The sequence below is a fragment of the Camelus dromedarius genome, chromosome 15, assembly GCF_036321535.1.
Source record: "Camelus dromedarius isolate mCamDro1 chromosome 15, mCamDro1.pat, whole genome shotgun sequence".
NCBI classification, from domain to species: domain Eukaryota; kingdom Metazoa; phylum Chordata; class Mammalia; order Artiodactyla; family Camelidae; genus Camelus; species Camelus dromedarius.
The window spans coordinates 59,951,995-59,974,420 of NC_087450.1; the positions used below are offsets into that span (position 1 = coordinate 59,951,995).

The following is a 22,426-nucleotide window of genomic DNA, read 5'->3' on the forward strand; positions in this document are numbered from 1 at the left end:
TTCACGGAGAACAGACAGGGAGCGGTCTCGGAGGTCTGCTCTGGGGAAGGACCAAGTTGTTGACGTGATAATGAGTCTGATGGGACTCCGTTCTCTCAAGGATGTAAAACTCTGGTCACACGAGAATCATTAGCACAGAATCACAGCGCCAAACAGAACAGAGCCACGTCCAGCCTCTGCTCTCCCTTTCCACAGGTTCTCCTCCAGGGCCATCCACCAGTGTCCTGACATTCCAGAGAGCAGGCCCACGCGCTCCGGGGCTGTGGGCGACCACCAGCACCCTCGTCCCCCGGCGCCCAGGTCTCCTCTCCGGGTCTGCTGACCCCCGTGCACAGATGATGGTTGGGGGGGTCTGGGGAGATTCTTCTCCGGTTCCCCAGCCAACCTCGTGTCTGCAAAACTCTACTTCATCAGATCTCTCCCACTTACAAACTTCCCACCACTCCCCAGTGGAGCAGGTTAAATGCAGACCCCTCCAGCCCCACGTGCACACACCCTTCGGCCTCTCTCCTCGCCAGCACTCCTCACCGTCTACAGCTGAACTTACCTTGTTTACTCTCTGCTGCCCTTTTCAAAACACACTCTCCCCCAAGGAAACTGATTTTCATTGGCTTTGCTCACTCTTGGGTCCAAAGGCCCTGGCATGGAGGAGGCGCCCCATAAAAATGGGTCAGCACGATCTGACCCTCCGAACTCACGCCTGGGGAAAAGCCAGGGTGACCCTGCTCTGCTAAGCTAGAAGCTTCCCAGGAGCAGGGAGGGTCTCACGTCCACGTTGCCAGGGACATCGGCAACCTGGGCGCACGGCACGTGCTGTGGGTGGAAGGTAAGTGTTTACCAAGCGGACGTCTCCATCACTATCAAATTAGCAACTAGACGTGCTTTTCTCTGCAGTGAAAGAAAATCGCTTATTTTGGCCAAATTAAATGTATGTGAAAATTACCCAAAGAACCATGTCCAGTCACCTGTGCTTTGGTGTGAACTCATGGACAAACGTGCCAGCATTCTCCTCCCAGGAACCAGGACACTGGCTGCAGGACACCGCACTCTGATTCTGTTACATCTCCAAGGCTCACTGCACCCAAATGACAGGGCTCATTCTCCATCCATAAAATCAACTGCACTTTTTCTGAATTATAATAATTTGGTTAGAGTCCTGGAGCCAGGAATAACCAAGCCTGGCTAATGGTAATAAACAATGACAGAACACTATAGAGAGGCAGCCGGCAGTATTTAGCAAGGACCCTCAAAATGTTCAAATCCTTTGATCAAGTCACCCCATTTCTGGGTATTCATCCATAAGAACAAAAACCTGAGGGCGTGAAAATGCTCTTCACAGCATTTCCCACAATATTAAAAAGGTTTTCAATGCATAAATGTAATTTTTTTTAAAAAAAAGAAATATCAAACCAGTAAAAGCAACATGGAATAGTGGGGGCCACAGAAGGATGCATTCTGCAGTTGTAACCAATGACTTTATGGTATAATTTCTTGGGTGGAAAGTGAGCATAAAAACCACATGTTCACTGTGTGAGTCTCTACAAACAAAGGCAGGACACACACTCACACAAGTAAAATCGTTGTTTGGTTAGAATGAGGAGCCATTACGTTTCTTCCTGCAATGTTCCTTCATATGTGTAAGGTGCAAAAACTTCCGCAAAGCAAGTCAAAATAAATAACAAAATTAAAAAAAAAAAGCTCACAGAATGTATCCCAAACAGTTAATCTCCTTCAAACAGAGTTCTAGAAATTAAGAAATAAAGGAGCAACAGTTTAATAAAAAAAAAATGATCAAAGAACAAGAGACAGTTCACAAAGAAAGACCAGCTCTCCCCAGGTGGGACACACTCAGAAGAGACAAGCGAATTCCCCACACAAGATGCCGCTCCTCACCTCTCCCCGGGCAGACACTCAAACTCTGGGCCAAACACTCTGTCCATGTGGCTCTCGGTCAATAATCGCTCTCCTGCCCGAAAGGCTGGAGTTCAAGATGACACAACACATGAAAAGGGTTTTTTATCAAAATCTACCAATATTTTACCTACATTTACCTGATGATCCAGAAACCCCACTTCTGGGGCATGTGATCAGTGTGTGAAGCTTGTCACTGCGGTCTTGTTTGAAATATCAAAAGATTAAAAACGATCCAAGTAGGGGACGGGTTAAATACATGAGGAAATTAACCACGGAGTGGAATACGAGGCTGCTGAAGAAAGGAGGAGGAATAGTCCATGTGTTAAAATGGAAGATCTGCACAATGTAGTTAATTAAAAAAGCCCAGAAGAGAACGTGCATATTATACAGTGAATGTTGGGTAAACTTTGTGTACATTTATGCTTGTTTGTATTTGCGCAAAGAACCACTGGATGAATACCCCAACCCTAATTACAATGATTACCTAACGAGGTGGGCTGGGCTGGAGACTGGGGAAACTGGCCAGGCCCAGAGGCAAACAGGACTTCTCCAGTATGACCTTCAGACAAATTGACTGTGAACTATATGGATATTCCCATTTAAAGATGACAGAGAGTTTAATAAATAAACTTAAATATCATAATAATAGTAATTCAGAATAAATAGAGGGTCTCTCTTCTGGCCTTAATTCAATCAAGGCATAGTGCCTACCTAAAGTTAAAGGATGCTTTTCAATAATGTATAAACTAAGAGGAAACTTCCAAATGATATTTTAAACATATTTTTCTTCCCTGAGCTAGCTCAGAGTTCCAAAAATGTCAGCGTATATCTATTCTCCTACACGTGTCTTCCAAATTTAAAATCTGGCATTAATTTCATTGTCAAAGGTTCAACATCCTCCGAGCAGCTGCCTGTCAGAGCTCAGGTTTTGGACAAGTGCCTGTCAGCTCACGGAGTAATAAGACTTTCACAGTGTCAGCCTTTAGGGGAGGGTTTTATTTTTCCTACAAGGAGGAAAAAAAGCAACGTTAATTCAAATAAGGACTAAGAAATAATAATCACAACTAACATTTACTGAGAACTTGCTAGGTGTACGAATTCAGGAGCCACCTCATCAGCCGGCAGCTCCAAGAAGCAGGACCCGCCATCACCCCTCGTCCGCAGAAGGAGCCTGGGCACCGGGAGGAGGAGGGGTGGAGACAGTGTGGGTCTCCGCTGGCCAGGACCCGTCCTGTTCTCCTACCCACAAGGCTGTGTGCTATTTTCTGAAAAGAAATTAGGCTTCAGGGAGCACTGGCTGTCACGAGGCAGCTATCATCTCAGCAACGAAGGACTAGGCTTCTGTCACCCTCCTCGTGTCTTAAGAACCCGCTGCTGCTCAATTACGAGACTCCCGCGGAACTGATGTGAGTGAGTTTTCACACCCATTTTACAGATTATGAACGAGACAGAGAGGGTGAATGAGCAAGCCACAATCTACAATAAATAAATGAGCACTAAAAGCAAAAATAAACAAATGGGACCTAGTTAAACTTAAAAGCTTTTGCACAGCAAAGGAAACCATCAAAAACAAAAAGACAACCTATGACTGGGAGAAAATATTTGCAAATGATGTGACTAACAAGGGCTTAAATTCCAGAACATAAAAACAGCTCATACAGCTCAATAACTCAATTGAAAAATAAGTGAGAAGATCTTAACAGACATTTCTCCAATGAAGACATACAGATGGCCGATAGGCACATGAAAAGATGCTTAATATCACTAATTATCAGAGAAATGCAAGTCAAAATTACAGTGAGGTTATCACCTCACACCGGTCAGAATGGCCATCATTCAAAAGTCCACAAATGACAAATGCTGGAGAGGCTGTGGAGAAAAGGGAGCCCTTCTACACTGTTGGTGGGAATATTATTTGGCACAGCCACTATAGAAAATGATATGGAGATTCCTAAAAAACTAAAAATACAGTTAACATGATCCAGCAACCCTACTCCTAGGCACATACCCGGAGAAAACGCTAATTCAAAAAGATACACGCACCCCAACGTTCATAGCAGCACTGTTTACAATAGCCAAGACATGGAAGTGATCTAAATGTCCATCAACAGATGACTGGATAAAGAAGATGTGGTATATTTATACAATGGAATACTACTCAGCCATAAAAAAGAATGAAATAATGCCATTTACAGCAACATGGATGGATCTAGAGATTATCATACTAAGTTAAGTCAGACAGAGAAAGACAAATACCATATGCTATCACTTATATGTGGAATCTAAAACAATGATTCAAATGAACTTACAAAACAGAAAGAGACTCACAGACATAGAAAACAAACTTCTGGTTACTGACAGAGAAAGTGGGGAGAGGGATAGATTGGGAGTTTGGGATTAGCAGATACTAACTACTGTATATAAAATAGATAAACAACAAGGACCTACTGTAGAGCACAGGGAACTATATTCAATAGCTTGTAATAACATATAATATAAAAGAAATTGAAAAGGAGTATATATATATATATATATATATATATAAAATATATATATATATGTATAATTGAACCACTATGCTGTACACCAGTAACTAACGTAACATTGTAAATCAACCACACTTCAATAAAGAAAAAAATAAAGAAAAAATAAATGAGCACTGACCATGGTCTAGAATGCCATGGAGTCCAGAATTCTTACGCAATTGTAATTTCTACATCCTTTTTCCCACAAGTGAATAATGTGCTATCTTCAAGCCCAGTAAAGCTGTAGACTAGAGGCCAGCAGATGTTACCCATTAAGGGTCAGACAGTTCCGGTTTCAGGCATGTGGGCCTCAGGGAGTCCCTGCAGCAGAGCAGCCAGAGGCAGCTCCTAAACCCTGGGGCAGGCTGTGTGCCAGCGAAACCGAGGACCACATCCTGACCCCGTCAGCGCAGGTGCCCTGGTGGAAAGCACCCCCACCATTCTGCCCTCCCTACTTCTCTAAACAGTATTAAATATTGTAACAAAGGTTTTGTTGCATTTTTCTCGTTTCCACTCCAATGCCTGAGCTTGGTGTGAAGACATTTTGCAATCTGACCCTTAGCCAATCACCGCCCGCCTGGCCTCACGCAGGACGCGGACCCAGTCAGTGTCGAGAGAGAACCTCCCCTTCAGGCCATGTGCTCGAGCCCTTCCTTCCTGAAGAAGCCCCGGGCCTCCCCGTGGTACGGCCTTTGCCAGCTCTGTTCCCAGGGCAGACGCCCGCTCCTCTCCTCTGCCTGGTGACTCCGTGCCCCTCATGGTACTGCTCAATGGCATCTCCCGGGACCACGGCAGCCAAGGCATCAGGACCCTCCCGTGAATCTCCCCACGTTTCAGGTACCCCAACCACAACTGAGAGTCAGACACAGCGTCTTACCTCCACTGCAGGTGGATAGGATGCTCAGGACAAAGCTGCGCCCTCTTGCCTCATACCTTTGCCTCTGACGTAAGCGTCTACATGGCGGGCTGATGGCGATACAGTGGCCTTGCCGCCCCGAGGTGCACGGGAGAGGCCGCGGGGTGCAGCACAATAACCTGGCTGGTCTGTGGCTGAAAGCCTAACGGCAGTTCTGGGAGGAGACCCGAAGTCCCTCTACCCCACGAGCCTAAGACACCACAGGGGCCCAGGGTTCTAGACCGTGACCTTTACTGCGAAGTGGACCGTCCCCAGGGCCAGAGGCCGCTGGGTTTGAATCCCAGTCAAGGGACTGCGGCAAATCAGTTCGACTTAACCACAGCTCAGTTACCATGGCACCGTCTCACGCTGTGTCAGATGCTTAGTGCTTCACTGAATACTTTCACCAATGGGGAAGCGTGCACTCTGAGCCCCATTTTATAGATCAGAAAACTGAGGCACTGAAGTTCCAACATTCAAAGTCAGAGCCTAGTTCCAAATCGCGGAGATCCGGCTCCGGAATCCCACCCTTCCAACCATAAACCCTGTGGCCCTCTGGCCATCACTGGCGAGGTGTCTGCTGTTACTGGTTACTCGATATGAATCTTCTGTCGCCGCTGGCAGGGGATGCACACCTCTCGAGCCAAGGTGGGTTGGAGAACCGACCTCACCAACTCTTTCCTGCCTCACCATTTCTGCTTTGCCAGCCACAAGCATCGGGAAGAGGTTTTCCTCTGGGAGTGTGTGCTGGACACAGCCCAGGGGTGGCACCCCGACCTCAGCCTCAGCAGTGTGCACAGTGCCCCCACCGAGGGGGGGACGCACCCTGGAGACACAGCCGGCTGTCTTGTCAACCAAGGTCACAGAAACATCGCAGCGAGCAGCTAAAGTCTCAGGTAAGATGGCTCATGAGCTGGAGAGGCCAGGAAGTGGGGGTGGGGGGAAACCTAGAAAGGGGAAGGGTTGCCAAGGAGTCTGATCCCACGTTCCCACCCCAAGAAAGAGCAATTAACCCACAGAAGAAACCACCTGGGGCTGTTTCCGCTCGGCCCCGCCCACTGGAAAATTCTTCCAAAAGGAAAAAATCAGCTACAAACATATGAACACTTTCAGTTTAAGAAGATGGGGCGGTTGAGGGGCTGGGAGTGGACGCCAGAAGTCATATAACATCCCTCTGGAGGCTGGGGGAGAGCTGTCTCCCCAAGTTTGACAAAGGAACAAAGAAATGTGGCAGCACTTCAGACTGTCACCCACTGACGTGCCCACAAGCAAGCACGTCCCAAACCCCAGCTTGGGATGAAGAGGAGGAGGAGGAGGTGGGGAGGGGGCAGAAGACTGTGTAAAATTAGCACCTCTCAGCTGCGCGCTGTTGCCCAGGCTTCCAGAATGGTGGGTGGGTTCGGGTGGCTCCAGCCTGATTTGCGGTTACTTGCATAAGGGTGTGGGCCCTGGGGGCGGGAGCGATTCCTCCCCGGGGGCCCTGGCACAAAGAAATGAGGTTCCTCCTCCAGGGCCCACCGCCCACCCGCAACCAGGCTGCAGTCTCCACTCTGCGCAAACCGGTCAGGAAAGACCGGAAAGAAACCTGTGTAAAATTCAAAAGAAGCAAACCAGGAATCTAGAAATGTGTGTCTTTACCTACAGCAGAGAAGCACTGAAGGCTTCATTCAAAGGCAGAGTTGCAGTTAGGACACGGGAAGTTTAATCCACACAGTTTAATCCTTGCCGTAAATACGGTCAGGGCGTGGGGAGAGCCTTGGGAATCACAGGGTCCAAGCTCTCTTCTGCACACGTCACTCAGGGACAGGCGACTTCCACAGCCACAGAGTGGGGGGCAGAACCTAACTGGAGGACAGGAACCCCTAATCCCCAGGCCACTGGAGCTGCCCCTGCACCGTCTGCGTTTAGAGTAACTTGTTCACACAGCTGAAATGAGGGGCAGAAGGCATGAAGCCGGCAAGAAAAGGGTCAAGGGAAATTCTCAGTGACCCTGACACTGTATTTTGTTCTTAGCCAGACCTGCCTAAGAACGCACTGTTTTTCCATCTTAACCATCACATCACAGGGTTAGCTCCGTATGTTAATTTTGCAACATGCACCATCTTCCTGGCACTGACGCCGAACAAGATCGTACTCTTGTGTATCAGGTGCCAATCAGCCAGACCTGCCCCCAGCCATCCCCACCCCTGAGCCGTCCCCACCCCACCTCCCCGGCTCACAGCCCCAAAGGAATCAGGCCGATGGGAGAAAACCAGACAACTGGAGGAATATTCAGACTGGTTCACAATGCTTCACAGACTCTTGGAAATCGGGGAATTAAGAAAACACCACACATGGCACTGCCCTCCCCAGAGGCCCCACATGGCTTCCGGGCTACGGTGAATCTCAAACCAGCTGGAGCTTCTGCAGTGAGGACAGTGAAAAGGCCACCGGGAAAACCAGTGACACCAGCAATCAAGTCGAATGAAGTGCTAATTGGTGTTTCTGTTTTTCTACATTTGCTGGATATTTGACAAATATATATGTTTTCTTCTTTATAAGAAGAAAAACAAGTAAGAAAAATGTGGCGAAAGAGAAAAACATTTAGGAAAGTAAGACAGAGCTGAGAGCGATCTTACTGCACAAAATTCAAATCCTCAAGATTTTCGTTTGTTTGTCCTTGTGTTGTTTGTTTAACAAATGTTTTCCTGCACTAAATTTTGTGCAGACTATGCTTCAGGGGCAATAAATTTAGCTGAAAACTTTGAACAGGGATAAGGTCTCGAGAGAAAGGCAGGGAGCCCTGGGCCGCTGGAGAAGTCATTGCAGGGTCAGCAAACTCAGCCCCTGAGGTTATGCAGAAAGGCTCCAACACCTGACCCCCGGGCCTGGGCGTAGAGAACACACGGCAGGAACCAGATGGCCCTGGGTCACTCACCCGCAGGGTGAGCCTCAGTTTCCCACCTACACAACGAGGATAAGACTTGCATGAATTAGCTAAGGCTGCCTTCACCAAGGACCACAGACTAGCAGCCTGAACAACAGCAATTTGCCCTCTCACACCAAAGGCCAGAAGTCCAAGGTCAGAGTGGCGGCAGGATTGGTTCCTTCCACAGCCTCTCTCCTGGGCACGTAGACGGCCATCCTCTCCCTCTGTCTCTCCAAGACACCGTCCCTTTTCATGTGTCTCTGCAAATGTCCCGTTTTGATGAGGACAGCCATAATACTGGGTTAGGGTCCACCGTGATGACCTCATTTCAACTTAATTCCCACTGTAAAGACCCCATCTCCAGACACGTGCAATTCTGAGGTCCTTCCTGGCGGTTAGAGCTGGAACACGTGAATCTGGGGGACAGGGTCCTGCTCCCAACAGTCCGTATCTCAGTGTTGCAGTGAGGACTAAATACGTTAACAGATGTGACTCTGCTGAGGGGCCTGCACTCAGTCCGTGCCCTGCGGGGAATGACTGTCACTGTCATCATCATGCCCGGAGCCCCATCCCTGACGATGGGCTGTCACCAAGGCCGCATCCAAGCCCTGGACCAGAGGCAGGAGGCAGGAGGCCCGAGGCACACACCCCCATCCGTCCAACAGGACGAGTCACGCTCTGCCAGCATGACACTTTCTCTGCAGGGGACAGGGCAGCACTCGGGGAGACAGCCAGGCCAACATCCCCCTTTCTGATGCTGGAAGAAGATGACTTGTGGAGACGTTGCCAACGGCCCCACCGAGTTCAGAGAGCCTCCGTAGTCCTGAAAAAGAATTAATTTGCTTTCCTGGATGCTGTGGCTAAATTGATTTCTCAAACACAAATTTACAAGTAAGTCTGGGCGCTATTTTGGATGGTTGAAGAAAATGACGGTTTCTGTTGAGCGTGTTTGTTTCTTGCAATGTAAGCAGGCTGACCCGGGTGTGGGAGACGCGTCTCCACCGCCAGGAGCCCTGCTGGTCAACCTGGGGCCCCTCGTTCCCGCCACTGCCACAGGACACACTTCAGCCCCTGGGCTGGGCTCACTCTGCTTTCCCAGAATAAACCACTGGCTGGCCGGCTATGGGGGGGAACAGAACTGGGCTCAGCCGGGGCTGCCAACCAGGGCGTGCTGCGGCATCAGTTCTGACCTGGCTTCCGCCTTGTGTCCTAAATGCTCACCGTCCTCCTCCTGTGACCAAAATAAATAACAATGTACTTTGCCAGCATATTTTCACTTGTGAGTCATCCTGGAGGGTACTGTCATTCTGTGTTTTCTGATGCAAAGAAGGAAAGCCAGAAGGTGCTAGAATGTCCCTCTGCCAGCCTTGGCGGGAGTGGCCCAGAGTGGAAGGGACTGGACAAAAGGGCCACAGTCGGGGCTGGCGGGGACCGGCTGGCAGGGACCGGCCGGCTGCCGACGGTCAGGCCAGAGCATCCGCCCCTGCAGAGCCGTCCCGGTGCACACCAGCCTGTCTTCACAAGAAAGCTCACTTTGCTCTGAGTCAGAGCACAAAGCGGGTGGGGCAGCAGGGGCAGTACAGGTGGGGCACACGGCTGAAAGCAGCTGGCAACAAACCCCCGGACTAGGAGTCCCTTCGAGAGGGAACCACTCCTCTGACTCCATAGATGTGAGCAACTCCTGGCCAGCAGTGACCCATTATTGAATAACATCAGTGTTTTCCTTGAAATGCTCATAGGAGCTCTGCCAACACACGGATTCCAAATTCACACAGGTCAGTGCTTTTGAGTTTAGAAGTGCATTCATGTCCTTTAATTCATCGGACGCTCTCAGCACACTCTTGGGTTTCTCCTCGTTCCACACACAGGAAAACAGAGTCTATGGAAGCATCTCAACTTGGCTTCCCCAGAAGCAGAAGCAGTTTACCTGGGACGTGATCCCGGAGACGAATGTAGACGTGCACAGTGAGGCAGGCTAGGAAAGGCAGCCAGTTCAGGACTCGACCTCGAGCAGTCGCCGCTGTGGTGAGCAGGAGCTGAATCCCCAGGGGAGGCGGGGAGCCACCGTCACACCCGGTCGTCACTCCATCCCAGAGGCAGGCACTGGGCAGCTGTCTCCCTTGTGTCACCCATCGGCCAGGAGGTGGGGGCTCAAACCACACCTGCAGCCTCCAGGCAGGTCAGGCCGGGGGCTCCTCGAGGAGGTTCTCAGGCAGGGAGGTGCAGGTGCCCGCGGCTGGGCGCTGGGCACTGCAGGGGGTGGGGGCAGGGACGGGCCGCTGCAGTCGCAGCAGCCCCGGTCTCCGTGCCCACACGGCAGTTCTTTGGGAAGATTTCCTGGGGCAGGTGACACACGAGCAGTATCCTTCTGTACATGAGGAATTACACGTTTCAAGTAACATTTTCGAAGCTTGATTTGGGGTAATTTGTCAGATAAATTAGACTCTAATTGGAGGCAGAACAACCTAAATGCACAGAGATGGGTTAGAACTGATTATAATACATGGATGAATAGATGGGAACCTGCATCCGGGGAGTGATGATGGGAAAATGATGAAGGAGCAAAGGATGGGTGGGACGTCAGGGAGGGAAGACACTGCAGGGGTGCAGGGAAGGATGCGGGGGGAGACAGAGAAGTTTCCCCCTTATGCCCCTCACAGTTCCTGAAGAAATCAGTGACACAGAAGTCAAGAAAGCAGGGGATTTGGGAACAAGAGTCCATGCAGGGCAGAAGCACGGACGCTCCCAGGATAGAACGGCTCCCAGGCGGACGCACCCGGGAGGTGGAACCCAGGTCTGGCAACGGGGAAGTGGGCAAACCACATACCGACCTGGGTACCCACAGCCCAGGGATCTTTTGACACGCAGAACCCTGCCCAGCGGCCGTAACCGCCGACTTCCGACCTGTCCTGCTCACAGAACACCCTCTCCCCTGACTGTTCCACTAGACAGACTTGGGGTTCTTCAGATCAGCTCAAAATAGCTTCCCGACCGCTCACCCTCACAGATCAATATTTACTGTCCTCCCCAAATGCAGCTACTATTAGCCTCTACCCCAAAATATTCTTTTTATAACAGGCTTTCTTGGGATATTTTGGTGATGGGGGATTTCTCCAGTGGCAATTTACCCTTCTCCCAAAAAAACAAACCACAGCCTTTCCAGGCTCTGAGAGACAGGAAAGAGCCTTTCCAAGCCCGCCGCCGTGGGGTGGTGTGGACGCTGCACCCCAGCCGGAAAGCGAAGCAGACGCCCAACGTTGAGAGGACAGCCCCGATTCAAAACTATTCCGGAGCTTTCCTGGCCAGTTTGTCTCGAGAAGACTCAATTAAATCACCTCTTTTCGTGCTAACTCCGTGGGTTAAGACACGAGGCAAACTCATGCCTCACAAGACCGGGCACAACTGCTTGCGGAGTGAGGACGTCCCTGACGCTGAACAAAGACGGGCTTTGGTTTTGGGGGAGGCTCCTTTTTCCTTCTCTTTTCTTTCCCCCTACCATTTTTTTCTTTAAAGTAACACTAAACTTTTAACTCTCTCAAAACTAAAATGCAAATCCTGTTTAAAAACTGGAAACATTAGTATCTACACACCCTGAACTCCCAATTTGTATACAAAACAGATGAACAGCAAGGTCCCACTGTATAGTACAGGGAACTCTATTCAATACCTCATAATGGCTTATAATGAAAAAGAATCTGAAAAAGAACATATATACTTATTTATGGAGAACTGAGTCACGATGCTGTGCACCAAAAACTAACACAACATTGTAAACTGATTATACTTCAATCAAAAAAAAAAACTGGAAATGTAATCAATGAAAACCCCAATAAACACATATACCATTGGTTTAAACAGAAACTTCCTTCTATGTTACACAATTACTTACGAAAAAAAAATGTGCTCATTTCACTAGTTGCCTGGAAATGTTAGGGAAATGGCTTCATCTATGAACCCCGAGGAGGGAATCCTACCACATTTTTCAAGAACTGGTGTCCCTGGCCTGTCAACTCTGCACGTCCGTGCAGTCCCTGCACACGGAGCAGATATCCAAGCTCACATGTTACCTCCTTGTCCTAGCCTTTGGGAGGTTCTCTCTCTATAAGACACTGGTCCCCAGAACTTTATAAAGGCCCTAACTGTACAGACCTTTCTATAACTGAGACAAAACTATCCTCTGGGGGGGGCTGCCAGCACTCAGCCCAGGGCGCAAAGCACTCTTGGCAGGTGCGGGGAGGGGCGGGGAGGGCCAGCTGGGAGCCCAGCACGACCCCTCCGAGGACCTCAGCCTCCCCAGCAGAACCAGGAAACCTGCCACGCCGCCGCCTCAGGCAGATCCTCCTTCACAGCCAAGCGCACTTCCTCTCTTCCCACCGGCCTGTCCACAGCCCACTTTTCCGCACGGTTGTCCTGTCTCTTGCATTGTCCTCACAACAGCCCCGCCGGCTAAGGCGAGGGAGACATTTCCCACCTGGGCGCACCTGTCCGCATCCAGGTCCACACCAGCGCCCCACATAAGCACGCACGCGGGCTGCAGGCCCCTTTTTATGCAGAAATCCTGCTTTGCTACCTCATCTCCTTGCTGTCACCTTGATCTCAAACCACAAGCTCTGTTTCGAAGGAGGAAGATTCAGGCTAGAAGCCAATGTGCTCCCCTGCCCCTGCTTTTCGCTTGTCTTTTGAATCCCTGCTACTCCCACAACGGTCCTTCTTTAACCTCCCCCCTCAAAAGAGAAAACCGAGCCCCTTCATCAGTTCTTCTGCAGCTCTGCCTCCAACTGAAGGTGGGCCAGTCGGTGAGCGAGGAAAATCCTCGACTAGACGAACCACGTCCCAGCGCAGCTGCCAGAGTGATCCTCCTTCAGCGCAAAGCCGTGTTCCTGCGTGCAGACCGGGCGCCTCCACCGTCCTCTCAGGGGAGGATGCTCGGGACCAGGGACTGAATTACCTGCATCTCAGTGACCCAGTTCCTCATCCAATGACTGCACATCAAGGCCACCTGAGCCAGAAGCTCTGAGTCTTACCCATACACATGTCATTAACCTGCTGGAAGATGTACTCATCAGTTGGAAGGAAGGAAGGAGAGAAAGAGAGAGAGGGAAGGAGAGAAAGAGAGAGATTGAAGGAGGGAGGGAGGAAGGGAGGGAGAGAGAAGGGGGTTAGTGAAACCACTGGTTTATCTGGTCCTCGTCTCTTGCGAAGTTCCCTCATTCTGTTACTTTCTTTTCAGACGTGGGGCTCCGGCAGATGACACCCAAGTGGACATCACGTGCAACTCCGCAGATGCACTCCGAGAAAGGGAATGAGGCAAGACCGGGGTCAGGCCCAGGGGAACGAGGCACCGAGGGGTGGTGTGACACGTCGAGGAGGGCGGAGGGGGCGCGGGACGGGCGCAGGACTCAAGCCTGAGTGGCATCAGTGCCTCCGGGAAGTTGACGGAGCCAGCGCGGGGAGTTTATCTGATCCGAATGTGCTGCTTGTTAACTATGGGCGCCCTCAGCACTGAGTGGAAATTCTTTTCTCTCTAAAATGCACAGGCAGAGTTCAACTCAAAGACGCCTGGCTCGGCCAGTGAGGGTGGAAACACGCTCGCCCAGAAGTCGGGCTTGCAGAGTCAGGCATTTCAAGTGTTGTTATCCTGGAACTGGTGATGCTGCCCTGATCCCGTCTCCCCACACCCCAGGGCCTCCCTGTGGGAGATGCAGTTCAGAAAAAAACGTCCCCCCAGCCCTCCAACACGGGAAGCTGGCTCTCACGAACCAATCTGCTACTCCCCGACTTGCGAGCCTGCATGCAGGCCACATACAGCTCTTCCCAGCCCTCTGCTTCTCTGGGCTGAGGGTGCTTCCCTAATCCATCATCTTCTAGAATCACCATGACGATCATGTGGTCTCCCCTCCATGGCCAACCCTGCCACAGTCAAAGACCCCAAGGGTCACACTGACCTCAGGACGGCACAAAGCATAGAGAGGGCAGAGGGCAGAGGGCAGAACAGTCATGAACTGAGGACCTCCTGTGTGTGAGGGTCAGTGCTGGGCACCGGGTGGGACAGCGCTGGTCTCAGGAAGTTCACGAGGACGCAGGTGATAAAGCCAGACCAGTGCCCAAATAACCACACGAAGCAGCAGGGGAAGTGGGACTTCTTGCTGGTTGCCCAGTAACTCCCAGGCGCTTTGCCTGTTTACGCTGATTCAGCCATCAGCACAGTCCAGCGCGGTCTTTGTTACCCTGACTTTACGCATGAGGAAACCGATCGTCAGAAAGTTACAGAGCTCTCATAAAATCTTACGGTGCCTAGTAAACGACGGGGAGGTGCCCACACGCCAATCAGACCCCGGGGCTAATGCTGCCTCCACAGCAGCGCCCGCCGAGGGGACCTCCCGGAGGAGACACGGCACTTCAGGGTAGACTCATCGTAAAGCCTCACGGAAGAGGCGCTGTGTGTGCCAGGCTGCAGGGCTGGTAGGACGCTGCTGTGTGAGAGGAAAGAGAGGCCGGGAGGGCCAGGCAGTGATGGAAAGTCACAAACCACGTGCTGGAAATGGAAGCACGACTCTGCCGGAGCCACCGTGCAGTCGGATCCCCCTCACGCGAGTCCCCGTTTCTTAGTGTCTCGCGTCTCTTGAAATAAAGTATCAATGATGTCTTTACCAGGCACGTCTCATCTCTCCAAACGCATAGAAATCTCTGCAAAGCTACGTCTACGTCAGAAACCTTCGGATCCCCAGGAGCTCTTCTCACAGAGTGTAGTCGGCACTCGATGCAAATCTTAGCTGGACAGACCGTGTTTTGAGACACAGAGTGTACTTTTACAGGAACGCAACCTCAAAAATAAAATACCTCCACCCCTGAGAAAGTAACCTGTTTGTTCCTGGTCAGATCTGTGCTGCCCATTATCACTTTAACGTCTGAGTACAACTAAATAAATAAAACGTAATCTAAATACAAATCAAAAATACCTATGAAGCAGCCGACCTTTTTTGTAATGCAGTAAGAGGCAGGGAGAAACCCACGGACTGATTTAACATCACGCTTAAACAAGAGAAAAGCATGTCATTATTTCTTTTCCAATTGCAAAAGTACTGCTTGATGTTGAAAAGGAGAAAATATAAGAAAGGGCATAAAGAAGACAAATGATAGATCCACAAGCCAAGAGAGACATCAAAGGGGGCTGGGTTTATTTCAAACACTTAAGCTGGTTGTTTTAAAGCTTTCTCCAGTAACGCACACACACACCCCCAAAACGGGCGTCACACTGACCAGTGACGCCACACAATCCCTTCACTGCCAAGTTCAGAATAATAGGCAGACAGAACTTTCTTCTGTTCTTCCTTTCACGCTGAAGGAAGAAAACAAACCACTTGTGAATGTGAACCCAGCAGAGTTCCCGACCCCCCGCCTGCAACAACGCACCCGCCCAGGGGACGGGAGTAAGTGCACACTCAGCCGTGTGCCGGGGCCCCGAGGGTTTCGACAGACACGAGCACCAGCACCTGCTCCTTTTATAGATGAGGAAGCTGAGGGCCGGTGAGAGGAAATAAACACCAGGCAGCGGGAAAGGGGACGGCCCCTCTCATCGGCAGCAACATGGATGGACCTAGAGACGGTCATACTGAGTGACGCAAGTCAAGTGGAGAAAGACAGATACCATGTGATACCACTTACGGGTGAAATCTAAACAAAAAAAATTGATACACATGAACTTATTTGCAAAACAGAAACAGACTCATAGAAAACACACTTATGTTTCCAAAAGGAAAAGAAAGGGAAGGGATAAATTAGGAGTTTGGGTTTAGCAAATACAAACTACTATATAATAAAAAAAATAAACAGAAAGGTCCTGCTGCAGAGCACAGGGGACTGTAATCAATACCTTGTCATTCAAAAGTCCACAAATGACTAGTGCTGGAGAGGCTGTGGGGAAAAGGGAACCCTCCTGCACTGCTGGTGGGAATGCAGTTTGGTGCAGCCACTGTGGAAAACAGTATGGAGGTTCCTCAAAAGACTAGGAATAGACTTACCGTGTGACCCAGGAATCCCGCTCCTGGGCATATACCCAGAAGGACCCCTACTTCAAAATGACACCTGCACCCCAATGTTTATAGCAGCACTACTTACAATAACCAAGACATGGAAACAGCCTAAATGTCCATCAACAGATGACTGGATAAAGAAGAGGTGGTATATTTATACAATGGAATACTATTCAGCCATAAAAACCGACAACATAACACCATTTGCAGCAACATGGATGTTCCTGGAGAATGTCATTCTAAGTGAAGTAAGCCAGAAAGAGAAAGAAAAATACCATATGAGATCGCTTACATGTGGAACCCCCCCCAACAAAAAAAGAACATAAATACAAAACAGAGACAGACTCATAGACATAGAATACAAACTTGTGATTGCCAAGGGGGAGAAGGGTGGGAAGGGACAGATTGGGATTTCAAAATCTGTAGATACTGACAGGCATATGCAGAAAAGATAAACAAGATTACACTGTGTAGCACATGGAAATATATACAAGATCTTGTGGTGGCTCAAAGCGAAAAAAAAGTGACAATGAATATATGTATGTTCATGTGTAACTGAAAAATTGTGCTCTACACTGGAATTTGACATAACATTGTAAAATGACTATAACTCAATAAAAAAAAGTTAAAAAATACCTTATCACAACCTATAATGAAGAATATATATATATGTGTGTGTGTGTGTGTGTGTGTGTGTGTGTGTAACTGAATCACTGAAACTAACACAACTTGTAAAGTCAACTCTACTTGTATCAGAAAAAGCGATGACTGCTCCTCTGGCTCCCACACCCTCCCCTGCCCTCCAACATGCCCGAGTCATGACTGCATCTCTCCATGTTCAAGACCAGGTCAAGTGTCTCCAGCCCCACAGCGCATGCCCGGCCACTCTCACTGCCGAGAAGAGAGAGCCGCGCGGGGAGACCCTGCTGGACCCGCCCCCCCTGCACTGCTCTGGAAAAACAGAAGCAGAGGCTCCCTTCCCAGTGTGCCATCCAAGCCTCAGAGCAAACTCCTGTCAGGCTAAGCTTCAAAACATATGAACACGGGCCAGCGTTGATCTGGAAACCTCAGAGGGCTTGGCTCTGCAGTGAAGACCTCCTTGCAAAGGAACAAACGTCTCCATCAGGGCTGTCCATCCTCCCTAACCCGTCCCAGGGGAGAAGGAGGAAGATAGAAAATTAAAGGGTTTCAATGAGCAAGAGACCAAAACAGAGTGCAGTGTGCTTTTCTACCTCCCTTGCTCCCATGTCATCTTCCAAAGTCCCCAGTGTCACAGAGCGTCCTCTCAAACACGAGGCCATCTGTACATTCCTAAAGAAAAACCAACTGTTAGAGTCACAGGGCTGGGGAGGCCTTAGGAAGCAAAGGGTCACATAAACACACCACATCCTAAGGGCACGTGTTTTTAAGAAGTGGTCCACGGGGCTGGTCACCCCTCACGGTCCCAGGTGCTGACAAAGTTAGCCCTTTTCAGCACAGGCAGCAGCTCTGGCCCAGGAGGAGAAAGGTGAAGCCTCAGCTCCCTGACAGCCTGAGGCCACCAGGACCCCAACACCTGGGCCACCGGCCGTGAAGGTGGCACAGAGCTGGTGACTGCTCACGGCCAAGCTGGGCATCTGGACCGTGGGCGGGAAGGCAGCAGACTGGCCTTCCTCCTTCACGCTGCACTTACCCCCACGGGTGTCCGGACAGCCCACCAGGCCCCTCGGGCCTCCGCCCCCAAGTCTGCGTGTCTGTCCGTCTGTGCGTCTATCCATCTGTGTATCTGTCCATCTGTGCGTCCGTGCAGGTAAGCGGGCTGGTCAGGACCAGGAAGGGGTCCCAGGGGCTGCCTGGGATTCGGGGTAGAAGGAAGGGGTTCTGCATCCTCCAGTCCAGCTCAGATCACACACGATATTTGGTCTGGGGAAAAAAGTTCCACTGACAAAACAAAAGCGTTTTGTAGACAGGTGGCCTCTCTCCGTTGCCGAGGCCCCTGCGGGCCTGAGATCCTCCAACTTACCCTGAAGCTGTGGACAGGCCTTGGGCCTGGTAACACTGCCTCCCTGACGGACAAAACCAAGGACCGAAAGGCCCCGTATTCCTCCAAATCCCGTATTTTCAGGCACGTGCACCCGGAACCCAGGGTCGGGGACACGGGTATCCCTGTGCTGCCAAACCACTCCCACCTTCTGCCGAGGTCCCCGGGAGGGAGCGGCCAGCCCGGGACCCCGTGGGAAGCCAACTGCGGTCACATGGATGTTCCCAGAATAGTGGACCCTGAGGCCCTGGCCTGGCATGAAAAGCCACATCAAAGTCCCACGAACTTGCCGCTCTGATTCAGGAGTGAGGCCGCCGCGGCAGCAGTTAAAGATGCGAGTCACAGCCTGGCTGTGCAACACCCCGGCCCCGGAGCTCCCCAGGGCGCCTCGGGGAGGGGTCCCAGGGCCACCTTCACAAGGGCTGTGCTGAGAGGTCTACAGGGAGCTCAGGACCTTCCTTTGAAGGAGGCTGCTCCACCTGAAACAGGACATTTTACCCTCTCTAACCAGGTGATGCTCAAGGTGGGGAAGGAGCACGAGAGAAGCTGGTCCTTTCTGTCTGTCTGTACGTCCTGTCTCTGTCATGGCAGCTGGCAAGTTAGCTGGGGTCTGTCCTTAAATTTTTCCTTTTTACCTTCGGGACCTTTCCCAGCCTCCACGGGAGCAGCAGGCTGGCAGGGCCTGGGGAGGGGTGGCCGGGCAGGGCAGAGAAGGATGAGCTCCAGCCTCCTGGGAACCAGTGTGCCCGCGCCCAGCAGCCACGCCCCAGACCGCTGGGTGTCCATCTGTCAACTTCCCTGCAGGACAGAGGCCCCCAGGGACCCGTATGCTTCCCAGAACGTCCCCTGCCTCCTCCACCCCCCAGCCTGTCCCTGCCTGACTGGGCACAGCCGAGACAAGGTGGCCTCGGTCCAGGAGAAAAGCTGAGGACCCAGGATCGGGCGGCTGAAAACAGACAAGTCGGGACTGGGAGCTGGGGGAGCTGGGGGCACGGCCCCCGCGGTGCCCACAGGGTGACACGGTTCAGAGACTGGGAAGAGTGGAGGAAGGGACATTTCTTTTACTGAAAATGAAAGCATTTGTAGTCAGTGCTCATTAAGTGTTCTCTAGGGTTTATGAGAGGCCCCAAACCAAAAGGGTTCAAAAAGTCTAAGTATTTCAAGAAATTACAGTGTTATTCAAACCCATAAACACGTGGAAGCCAGCTCTGTGTCACAGCGCATCGCAGAGCTGCTTGGGACCACAGAGACCAACCACGTAGGGGCACCCCCCCACCCCCCCACCCCAGCAGAGGCCACAGCATCCTCTGTGCATCACGCACTTTGAGCAGGACCAAGGCCAAATTGGACATCAGGTAGACCAGGTTCCCTCGGCGTCATCCCCTTGTCAAGCTCCCCCCGTCCATCACATCCTTCCAAATAGCCACACTTCACTCACACACACACACACACACACACACGTGTCAGAGAATTTGAAAGGGAATTTTTAAAAACACAGTTCAGCAGGGAGGGGGCAGCTCAGTGCTAGAGCACATGCTTAGCATGCACGAGGTCCTGGGTTCAGTCCCTAGTACCTCCAAAAAATAAGTAAATGAATAAACCTGATTACCTTTCCCTGCAGAAAGTTTTAAAAACAAAATTCTATCTTAAAAAAAAAATGCAGTTCATTCTCGCAGCAAACGTGTATGAAGTGCACACGCACCTCCAGGCGACCTCAGGGCCGGAGGAGATGCAGGGCTCCCGCACTGAGCTCCTAGTCCACTCACAGCGGGGCAAGTCCGTGACTACAGGCAGGAAGGCTGCAGGCTGCGGCCAGCCCAGGGCACAGGGAAGGGGCTCCCCCAGCTAACTGGCTCTCAGGACACGCTTCCTGAAGGCACGTGATCCCGGGAGGGAGGAACCACTGAGCCGTCACTCCTCGGACTCCGGCCAGGTGTGTGCCGAGGGCCTGAGTGTAGACAAGGCTGCGGTTGGCCGGGAGCTGCCTGGTGAGGTCAGATAAAGACTCTGAACTTGGCCCTGGAGGCTCTGGGAGCCACTGCTGGAGTCTGGAACAGAGAGCATGTTTGTCATTTGAGCACGACTACTCCACAGCACCAGGGGCAGAGGAACCAGTCAGAACCTTGCTGCAGATCAGCAGTTCAGGAGTGCCCCCCTCACCGTTTTCCATGGTGCACATATGTAGTGAAACATGTAATTTACGAGGAACAGACTGTTTACCATCAAGCCTTCCAGAAGCCTTATGCTGAAGCTGAGCAGTGCCCCCAGGAGATGACAACGGAGCATCTTTGAGGATATACCAGCAGAGAAATGGAATGGAAAGAATCCCTAAGAGTCAGGAGACCCGGACTCAAGACCCGACTGCATGTTAAATCCATGAGCTCCTGAATGATGCCACAAGCCCCTGGAAGCCTCTGTACCATCATCCTTCATTTGGGATTAATAACAGCCGCCCCACTCTTCCCGGGGCGGTCACGGGGATGGATGAGATCACTTACATACATGAAACACCAAGTCATCAGGGTGTACACGTGGGAGCATCAGCGCGGGGGCTGACGCCTCCTCCTGCTCTCAGCATCTTGACTCTCCAGTTCCGCCAGTTCACAACTATCTCAGGTGTGTACACGTGCCAGACACGGAGGATACCAAGACAGTTAAGGAAGGCGCTGTCCTCAAAGAATTTACAAGAAAATAAATGACCATTACTGTGCATCCTGTCCCAGAAAACTAAAAACAAGAAAGGAATTTGCCAGTCCGCAGCCAAGACTCCTTGCTGTCAGATTCAGTCCTCTGTGAATCAGACCCCGCTTGCCGTGTAATCTGGGCTATTTGGGGACAGCCATAAACCTTAAAAAGGTTCAGAGCCATCTCCTAGTGGTCAAAGGTCTCAGAGGACCCACAGCCACGTGATATTTTTATAGCTTCTTTCGGAGTCCGGAGCCACGTGGATTCTGGGCTCACTCTGAATTTAACTAGCATTTAAGTGTGCTGATTATAGCTGCAAACACACTTCTTATTCCAGCGTGTGGTTGGCGAGGTGGCCAGGAGAGAAGACTTGGAAATTTACAGCACAGAAATAGCACGCGGTCTGTCTGCTTGAAGGAATCGGTCCCTCTGTGACCGGCAGCGGGAGGACCAGCAAAGGGCCTGAAGCAGACACAGGACAGAGAATAAAAGGAGGCTTTCTGTCCCCCTGCCCTTGTTACCGGCCACCTTTTCCACAGTCTGAGAAGACCCCCCGAGCAGGCAGCAGGCCCAAGGCTGGGGTTTAAGAAGAGATGGGACGTGGCAAGTCTAGGTGGAAAATTGGGGTCACCCACGCAAAACAACTAGACGTGGTCTGAATGTAAAGGAAATAATACACGTGGGCATGTGGGACTCGCTTCCTAGTGACTTTGTACGAAGGAGCAGCTCTGCCTGGTTGTAAATGAACAACTGGTGGTGGGAGGGCCTAGGAGGGGCTGCAAAGACCGGAACTCTGGTCCAGCTGCCATCCAGCCTAGTGACCCACTGGGGCTTCCTGGTTCTCCTCTGCTGGACTGGGGGTTAAATGGAAAGGCCTTTTGTGTGGGCCCTGCAGTTCCTGGCTTTCCCTAGAGGGCCAAGGCGGCAGGGGGTAGGGGTACTTAGGTGGTGGGGGCCACAAGGACCCCAAGCTTGTTCCAATCTGAGCCTATTTATTCTTAAAACATCAAGCTTCCACAAGACATCTCTGAAGAAAGGATTACTAAGCCACCTCAAATAATTTTGGAAACCGCTGTGCTACGTGAGCAACGTGGCTCCTTCCAAGCAGAACGTCCTGTGACTCTACATCCAGACACATCGGGGCTGCCTCGCAGGGACACGCTCTGGAGAGGAGGGAGCTCTGACCTCGCCCTCCCAGGGTTGGGCATCGTGCCTTGGACACCAAGTACACACATCTGATAATGAAACCCTGGCATGTGTGTCCCAGAACTCCACGTCACCGAGAGAAACAAGCGACAGAGATTTCTTTTTTAAGAAACACACTCTTGGCCTCTTTTTTTTTTTTTTTTTTTTTGAGGGAAGTTGGTGTGACTCTCTTTGTAAATGTTGAAACACTATAGAAAATAAGGGTAAATGAAATCATAGGAAATATAAGTGTCTAGAACA

General features: G+C 51.0%; 1 protein-coding gene across 8 annotated transcripts in view; it reads right to left on the minus strand.

The window, feature by feature from the left end:
- The window catches only part of RNF144A (ring finger protein 144A), a 109,400-nt gene that overhangs the window by 47,689 nt on the left and 39,285 nt on the right, over nucleotides 1–22,426 (minus strand). Inside the window, exon 1 of one of the 8 annotated variants that reach the window (XM_064494749.1) lies at nucleotides 10,170–10,313. The exons of the other annotated variants lie outside the window; for them this stretch is intronic. The gene's annotated coding sequence lies outside the window, so the exon portion shown is untranslated. Of the gene's footprint in view, nucleotides 1–10,169; nucleotides 10,314–22,426 lie in introns of those variants that run through there. 8 annotated transcript variants of the gene reach the window in all.